The 8,478-nt window shown below is 40.1% G+C and overlaps 1 non-coding gene across 1 annotated transcript; it reads left to right on the forward strand.

Annotated features, from left to right (window-relative positions):
- The first annotated feature begins 3,855 nt into the window (after positions 1-3,855).
- LOC130462222 (small nucleolar RNA R71) lies at positions 3,856-3,962 on the forward strand. The gene has a single exon (XR_008922336.1). It is a non-coding gene; the product is annotated as a small nucleolar RNA R71 (small nucleolar RNA).
- Positions 3,963-8,478: the final 4,516 nt, after the last annotated feature.

An 8,478-nucleotide genomic window follows, 5' to 3' on the forward strand; every position in this document is an offset into this window, starting at 1 on the left:
ACTTAGGATTTTCGGCTATTTTGGGTTGCAAGTGTTTTGCTGATTTTTGCTTAAAAATCATACCTTTGAATACTTCAAAATCATCAGTTAAATATGTGACCCTAGGCCCTTATTTATAGAGTTTATGGAAAGGAATTATAATCCTACTAGGATATGGAATTATTAATTAGAATCCTAATAGAACTCTAAATAATAAATTTAATCTTTTAGGATTAGGATTTAATCAATGCACGAATTCCGATAGGATTAGGATTCGTTACGAACACGAGCACACGCACACGCATGCACGCCCGTACACAGGCCTTGCGGCCCACGGCGAGCGCACAGCGCATGCGGCCTCGCAGCCCATGAGCTTCGTGCGCGCCTGCCAGTGCTTGGCTGGGCCTGGCCTTGCGCTGGGCCTGGTCGAGCACTTGGCGTGTGGCTTGCTGGGCGTTGGCCTAGCCTCGTGTTGGGCCTTCGTCTAGCAAGCCTCGTCTGATGCTGATTCGTACGATACGCTTTCCGATTAAATTCCCGATTCCGGAATTCATTTCCGATACGAACAATATTTAATATTTCCGATCCCGGAATTAATTTCCGTTCGAACAAATATTTAATATTTCCGTTTCCGGAATTATTTTCCGATTCCGATAATATTTCTGATTCTGACAATATTTCCGTTTCCGACAATATTTCTGATTCCGGCAATATTTCCATTTCCATTAATATTTTCCAATACGTACCATGTTTCCGTTTCCGGCAACATGTACGACTTGGATAATATTTTTATTTCCGATACGATCCATATTTCTGTTTCCGGCAATATCATCGTTTCCGGAGTATTCATTTGCTTGCCTTTGACGATCTTAGCTCCCACTGAAACCAAGATCCGTCGATTCTGAATATCCATAGATGGAGTATTTAATGCCATTAAATACTTGATCCGTTTACGTACTATTTGTGTGACCCTACGGGTTCAGTCAAGAGTAAGCTGTGGATTAATATCATTAATTCCACTTGAACTGAAGCGGCCTCTAGCTAGGCATTCAGCTCACTTGATCTCACTGAATTATTAACTTGTTAATTAATACTGAACCGCATTTATTAGACTTAACATTAAATGCATACTTGGACCAAGGGCATTATTTCCTTCAACTAAAATCATCCATAAACACTTCCATGATAGACTCAATAAACTCAGAAAAGATGCTCATCATGCAACCTTGAAATGTAGCAGGTGCATTACACAGACCAAAGGGCATCCTACGATATGCAAAAGTGCCATAGGGACAGGTGAAAGTGGTCTTTTCCTGGTCGTCTGGATGTATGGGAATTTGGAAAAAACCAGAGTAACCATCCAGATAACAGAAAAACTTGTGACAGGCTAGCCTTTCCAACATTTGATCAATAAAGGAAGGGGGAAAGTGGTCTTTTTTAGTGGCAACAGTCAGACGCCTATAGTCAATACACATGCGCCACCCTATAACTACCCTAGTTGGGATCAACTCATTTTTCTCATTTCTAACCACAGTCTTCCCCCCTTTCTTTGGGACTACCTGAACAGGACTCACACACTTAGAATCAGACACGGCATAAACAATACCCGCATCAAGCAACTTCATAACTTCAGCTTTCACAACATCTTGCATGATGGGGTTCAAACGACGCTGGGGTTGAATGCATGGTTTTTTATTATCATCTAGATGTATCCTATGCATGCAAAAATCAGGGCTAATACCCTTTAAATCATCAATATTGTACCCAATGGCCTTTTTGTGCTTTTTCAACACAGTAAGAAATTGGGACAACTGGTCTGCATCAAGTGCAGTACTGACAATTACAGGGCAAAGTTGTTCATCATCCAAAAATGCATATTTAAGATTAGTAGGAAGAGGTTTAAGTTCGGGCTTCTTTACCTCTTTTACAAAACAGACCGGCCGAACTAACCTCCTCAATTTGGTGCTCTCCTCGGGTTCAGACTCTCCACCATCAAGAGCTAACTCTAGAGCATCCACTTCAGCACTCCAAGAACTGCTATCACCTGCAGAAGATTCACAACAAAGCACTGCCTCCAAGGGATCCCTTTCGAGAACTTGGGAGACGTTTTCAAGCATAATAAAATCAACTACATCAATTCGATAGCATTGTTCTTCCATTAGCATGGGGCTCTTTAAGGCACTGTTCAGATTAAAAGTCACCTTATCATCCCCAACAGACAAAGTCAATTTCCCACTTTTTACATCAATGACCGCCTCTGCCGTTTGAAGGGAGGGTCTACCTAAGATAATGGGAATTTGAGAGTCCTCTTGCATGTCTAGTACTACAAAGTCCACATGTTCATAAAATTTACCTACTCTAATGGGGACGTCCTCTAAAACACCTAAGGGGTATTTAACAGAACGGTCGGCCATTTGTAGAGTGATATTAGTAACCTTAAGCTCACCCATGTTCAATTTAGAACAGTCAGACAAAGGCATAACAGACACACTAGCACCTAAATCACATAAAGCCTTATCAATAAAAATGGTGCCAATGTTACATGGGATGGAAAAACTCCCGGGGTCTTTAAGTTTAGGTGGAGACTTGTACTGTAAATAAGCACTACATTCCTCAGTAAAAGCTACAGTCTCTACCTCACAAAAAGCACGTTTCCTGGTCAAAATATCTTTCATAAACTTAGCATATGTAGGAACCTGTAAAATCAATTCAGTAAAAGGAACCGTTACCTGCAAGTTTTTTACCACATCCAAGAATTTTCCAAACTGTTTGTCTAGCTTACTCTTGAGTTTCCGGTTTGGGAAAGGGAGTACAATAGGTGGTACTTGAATATCTGTCCCCTTCTTAACCTCAAGTGTAGCCTCTTTTTCACATACTACCTTTCCAGCATGTTCACCATCCGTGACTACCCTTGGTGTTTCCTCACTAACCAGACCACTAGCAGACACCTCAGAATCATCCTCAACGGGCATAGAAGGACCGTCATAACCTCTTTCACTCCTCAATGTAATAGCATTTGCAGTTTCCCTATTCTTGGGGTGTGAAGGGAGTTGGTCTGGGGGTCTCCCTGCAAGAGTAGTAGCCATCTGTGCCAACTGTGTATCAATGATCTTGTTATGGGCGGCAAGAGCATCAATTTTAGCATCCTTTTCACCCAGGGACTTCTGCATTTGCAACATCATGTTCCTCATCTCTACAATCATAGGGTCAGATTGTGTGGGTTGAGGTTGTGGTGGTGGATGTGATGTGTGTTGTCTAGGGAACCCTGGTGGTCCACTAGACTGTTGGTTGTCGCTACTCTAGGGTTGGTATGATTGTTGTGGTGGTGGTTGATATGATGTTTGGGGTGGTGGATGTTGGACCTGATGGGGGTTTTGAATATTAGTACTTCTGTATGATAGTAGGGGATTGTTTTTATACCCCTCATTGTAAGAATTGGAGTACGGATTATTCTGCTTGTAGGACTGGAATGTGTTACATTGTTCAATAGAGCTCCTACATTCCTGTGCATAATGACCAGACATCCCACAACTATCACAGACATTGACGGTTTGAGAATTCATTGCAGCTACACTAACAGGTTGAGCAGATTAAGCAGATTGAGCATTGGCCGCTTGCATATTATCAAACTTGTAATGTAAAGCAGTCAATTGGGCAGTTAGTTGTTCTATGGAATTCAAATCATGCTTACCACCCTTGTTAGATAGCCCTCTAGGATTCCCATACTGGGCATTATGAATGGCCATCTCCTCAATCACCTCTATAGCTCTAGTCACAGCAAGTTCCATGAATCTCCCACTAGCAGCTGAATCCATAATAAGTCTAGAGTCATTACCCAGACCATTATAAAATTGTTGAATCAAGAACCAGTCACTCAAACCATGGTGTGGGCACTCTCTCTGTAGATCCTTGAACCTTTCCCAGGCCTCGAACAAACTCTCATCTGGTTGTTGAGTAATAGAAATGATCTGGCTCCTTAGACAAGTCGTCTTCTCAGGTGGGAAATATTTCACATAGAATGCAAGGGCCAAAGACTCCTAGTTAGTAATTTTCATGGTTGCTCGATTCAACCCATTGATCCACAACTTTGCCTTCCCACTCAGAGAGAACGGGAAAAGCATCTCCCTAGTCTGCTCCGGAGTCAATCCCTTTTGCTTGATGGTAGAGCAGTATTGGATGAAAGATTGAATGCGAAGATTTGGGTCTTCACCTACTTCCCCACCAAACTGGCGTCTCTCAATCATGTTAATCAATGCAGGCTCAATCTTGAAGGTCTCAGCTGCAATAGAAGGCATGATTGCCTTGGGTAGCACAGACAGACTTGGCTTAGAATAGCCTGTAAGCCTTGGCTCAACTGGTGGTGGTGTTTCGTCACCCACCTCTATCTCTGAAACTGAATCTGTATCTGAAGGAAAAATACCGCCAATATTATGATCAGAATCAGAGTTAGAGTAATTCCCACATTCTGCGATGAAATTTCTTCGTCTACGAAAGGTTCTTTCGGGCTCAGGATCGAACGGAGTAAGATTACTAGTACCTACGGTCCTGGGCATAGACAAAGAAACTACAAACAGGTGTGAGATCCGGTCTCAAGGAACGGGGGTTCCTTGAGAAGTAACAAACAATAATCTAGAATAAACCATTAATAACAGAAAATAAAATCGTTTCCCCGGCAACGGCGCCAAAATTTGACAGGCTTAAGTCGTATCACCTAATCAAAGATAAACCTAATATCACTAGCTAGGTAGCAAGGGAAGTCAGGATCGAATCCACAGGGAAACAGCGTTCTTTGTCTTACTAAGAATAAAATCTAGACTATTGCGAACAAGAGTTTGGTTGATTTGTGTATTAAAATTGCGACAATAGTAAAACAAAAGGGAATTCAGATATTAAAAGATCTAGGGCATAGGTTCACCAATGAACAACAATCCAGGATGATAAACAGTCGATAACAATCAATAAAACAGTTAATTAGACTAGCATGCTCTCTCGAAGAGATACTAATCATAGACTCAGAATTAACTGGCTCTCGCTACGTATTAACTCCAATTCTACCTATTGACACAAGCCTAAACATCAAATTTCATCTCTCGAATCTTAACTTGATATTGCTTGACTAATACAATTAAACCTGCGCAAATCTAATTGCATAGTAAATAAAACCAATCAATAGGAATTAACCACAATACTAATAATCAAAAACATTTAATCATCCTTCATATTAATTCATGGATCCCCAAACCCTAGAAAATAGACTACTCACACATGATTGAAATAACTAAAGCAATATAAATCAATGAAAACATAGCTAGAGCAAAATAATAAATCAAAGTAAGAAGCAATACCTAAATGAAGAACAATGAAATATGAAAGCTTGAATTTTGATTGCAATTAAAAACTAAGTGTTTGGAACAAATTTACAGAGAATAACTAAGCTAAGGAAAATAAACTAAGTGTTCAATACTAAAAATTAAGGTCTCACTAAAAATAAAAGGGGCTAGTATTTATAGTTTGCCCAAAATAAAGCCCAAAACCGGAAATAAAAAACGCGAAAAAGCATCAGGGGTTGGCGTCGCCCGATCGGGCGAAAGGCTGCCTGATCGGGCATTCTGCTCGATAGTCGGCCCGATCGGGCCAAATTCCGCCCGATCAGGCGGTTGCGAAATGCCCAGAACAGCGCCCAGAATGACCGCCCGATCGGGCGCGCGTTGAAGGTTCCAGTGTTCTTCTTCTTCGCCCGGTCTTCTCATTCCGCCCTCCGCTTAAGGGGCGATTTGCAAAAAACATCATCCTTCGCCCATATCACCGAGTCTAACTTCCGGGGCTCAACCATAAGCATCTAAGGCTCCCGAAAGTCGACGATAGTCGTCCCGAACTTCCTCGGGATCGTGTAGTGGCCCATATCACCATAAAACGAGCCTCAAAAGGCCAATTTCTCACTAAGTAATCCTGAAACTCAAGGCACACTCAATAACACAGATTAGTACTAAAAACGGCTCCTGAGATCTCATTAGATGCATAAAAGTACTAAGGGACGGGGGTAAAACTCTATATAAAATACACATATCATTTATAGGAGTTGATTTCTAGCTTGAGTTGTGATTCGCACAGTGGCCCCCGTACTTAGGTATTCCAGGTACGTACAAGACTAGGGTGACCACCCATTCCATGAGGACTTTATGAAGTATATTGATTGTGAATCATGTGAACTTAAGTGTTGTGAATTCATGTTTGATGAGTGAACAAGCATGTGAGAATTGTTATTGAATCTATGTGAATGAGCATGTTATGGATTGATTAATGCTTTATAGATTCTATTGAACTAGCATGTTATGGACTTTATAATCGTTGAATTATGTCAAACATGTTGTTCAAATTGGTATGCATGTATGAGTGTTTCGTATGCAAGTTATTATGATTATGCTATTGTACGGGATGTCTAGCATACAATGAGCCTATTGAATATTGCCTCAGTGCATTGTTTATTATATTGCCTCAATGCATCGTTTATTCTACCGCAAGTGTAGAATACATTTAAAGAGTTTGTGTGAATTGAACTAAGGACTATTCGTGCTAAGGGAACATCCTGCATGTTAAGAAGGACAATGTTGGGTCGTCTCAATAGTGTTTTGAGATTGAACTATAGAGTAAATTCACTTGAGTCCTATGTTTGATCACAAGTCCTAAAGGATTAAAATGAAGTGTCATTGTTTAAGTATTCGTGTGTGTAATTGTTGAATTAGTTGTGAGCTATGTCTTTGGGTTGAGTCTTGAACTTAACATACTAATTAACATAAAGTGTAACCCGAATGAGCTTCAAAAATCTTGGAACGTATATACCTTGAGTATGAACAATGGGGGGAGTGGGGTCGGAGAAACTCGTACTCCTTGAATGATACAAGACGTTGTTTCATTCTTTTGGTTATTCGCTTATTAAATGCGCAGGAATTCCGTCGGTATGGTCCGAGTGTCGGTAGAAAGCCCAACTCTATATTATTTGGTGTTTGGTGGGCTCCCAACACCCTCAGTTTCCCTCAGTGGGTTTTGTTATTATATTTTACCCGTTCGAAGCTAAATTCTTATTAATCAATGAGTTAAGAGTCGTGTCAACTCTTGAGTATGTCTTCATGATTAATTGATTTAATTGAATGGCGTTTGCATGTGGATTGTCTTTATTGTTGAGTGAAGCATGTTAGACTAGGATTTCGTTCTAGCTTGTTCGTACTCAGCTTTTGCTGTTCGTGCTTCATGTCTTTTGGTCATGGCCTTCGCCTTAATGACCCTATGATGATCCAGCATTGCACTTGCATTGTTGGGGAGTAGATTTCAATAAGCAGGTTGGTAGAGATAACTTGCGGGAGAAGTTATCATGGGAATAGTGATGAGAGACTATTTCATCTTTCGCATTTATAAACTTTATTTCTGATTTATAGTCATGACTACTATCACTATTTTTAAACGATTTATTACTTTGGTGGGCCTTGATGATTCCAAGTTGTTTTAATGATCATTACTACTTAAATACGTTTTGAAAGTTAGTTATTTCTGCTGCGTAATTCTGGTAAATAGCCTTAGTCGTTATCACGGTGGCGGTAATATCTTGGTATTTCTTCTATATTAGTCGGAAAAAGGTAATTATATATATAAGGAATTACCAGGGTATTACAGATGTGGCTCATAGAATCAAAGAAGGTTGGTTAACGTGGAAAAGTGCCAAATGGTTCCTATGTGATCCAGGCATGCCCCAAAGATTGAAGGGAAAATTCTACCGCACGACAATTCGACCAGCGTTGTTATACGGCAGGAAATGATGGGCAGTGAATCATTGTCACGTGCTTAAGATGAATGTGGCAGAGATGCGCATGTTACGTTGGATGTGTAGGCATACAAGAAAGGATCGTTTGAGGAATGAGATTATTAGGAAGAAGGTAGGGGTTGCACCGATTGCGTTTAAGATGATGGAAAATCGTTTAAGGTGGTTTGAGCATGTAAGCAGAAGATCAAGTGATGCCCCAGTTAGGAGGCTAGAAGGGTGACAAAGTGATAAAATTGCAAGGGGTAGGGGAATACCTAAGAAAACTTGGAGGAAGGTGATTGAGTACGATATGAACCTACTTGGGATTGAGGAGAATATGGCGTTGGATAGGACAGAGTGGAGGGAGAGAATATACGTTGATGACTTCATTTGACTTATGCATCTTCCATTTTTATTTTATTTTATTTTTAGTTTTATTTTTTTATTGTTATTTTTTTATTTTTTTATTGTTATTTTTTTATTTTATTTTAAATGCTATTTCGAAAGGTGCTTATTTTACTTATATCTAGTTTAAACTTTGTTTTTTATTACTCCCTCCGTCCCGGAATACTCGACCCGGTTTGACCGGCACAGAGTTTAAGGGACTTGAATTGACTTATTTAATTTAATAGGTAGTAGTTGATAGTGGGGTATTATTTTAATGTAGTTAGTGGGAAATGTGTAAAGGATTAGGTTAGGGGAGA

Source organism: Spinacia oleracea, chromosome 5 (assembly GCF_020520425.1).
Source record: "Spinacia oleracea cultivar Varoflay chromosome 5, BTI_SOV_V1, whole genome shotgun sequence".
NCBI classification, from domain to species: Eukaryota; Viridiplantae; Streptophyta; class Magnoliopsida; order Caryophyllales; family Amaranthaceae; genus Spinacia; species Spinacia oleracea.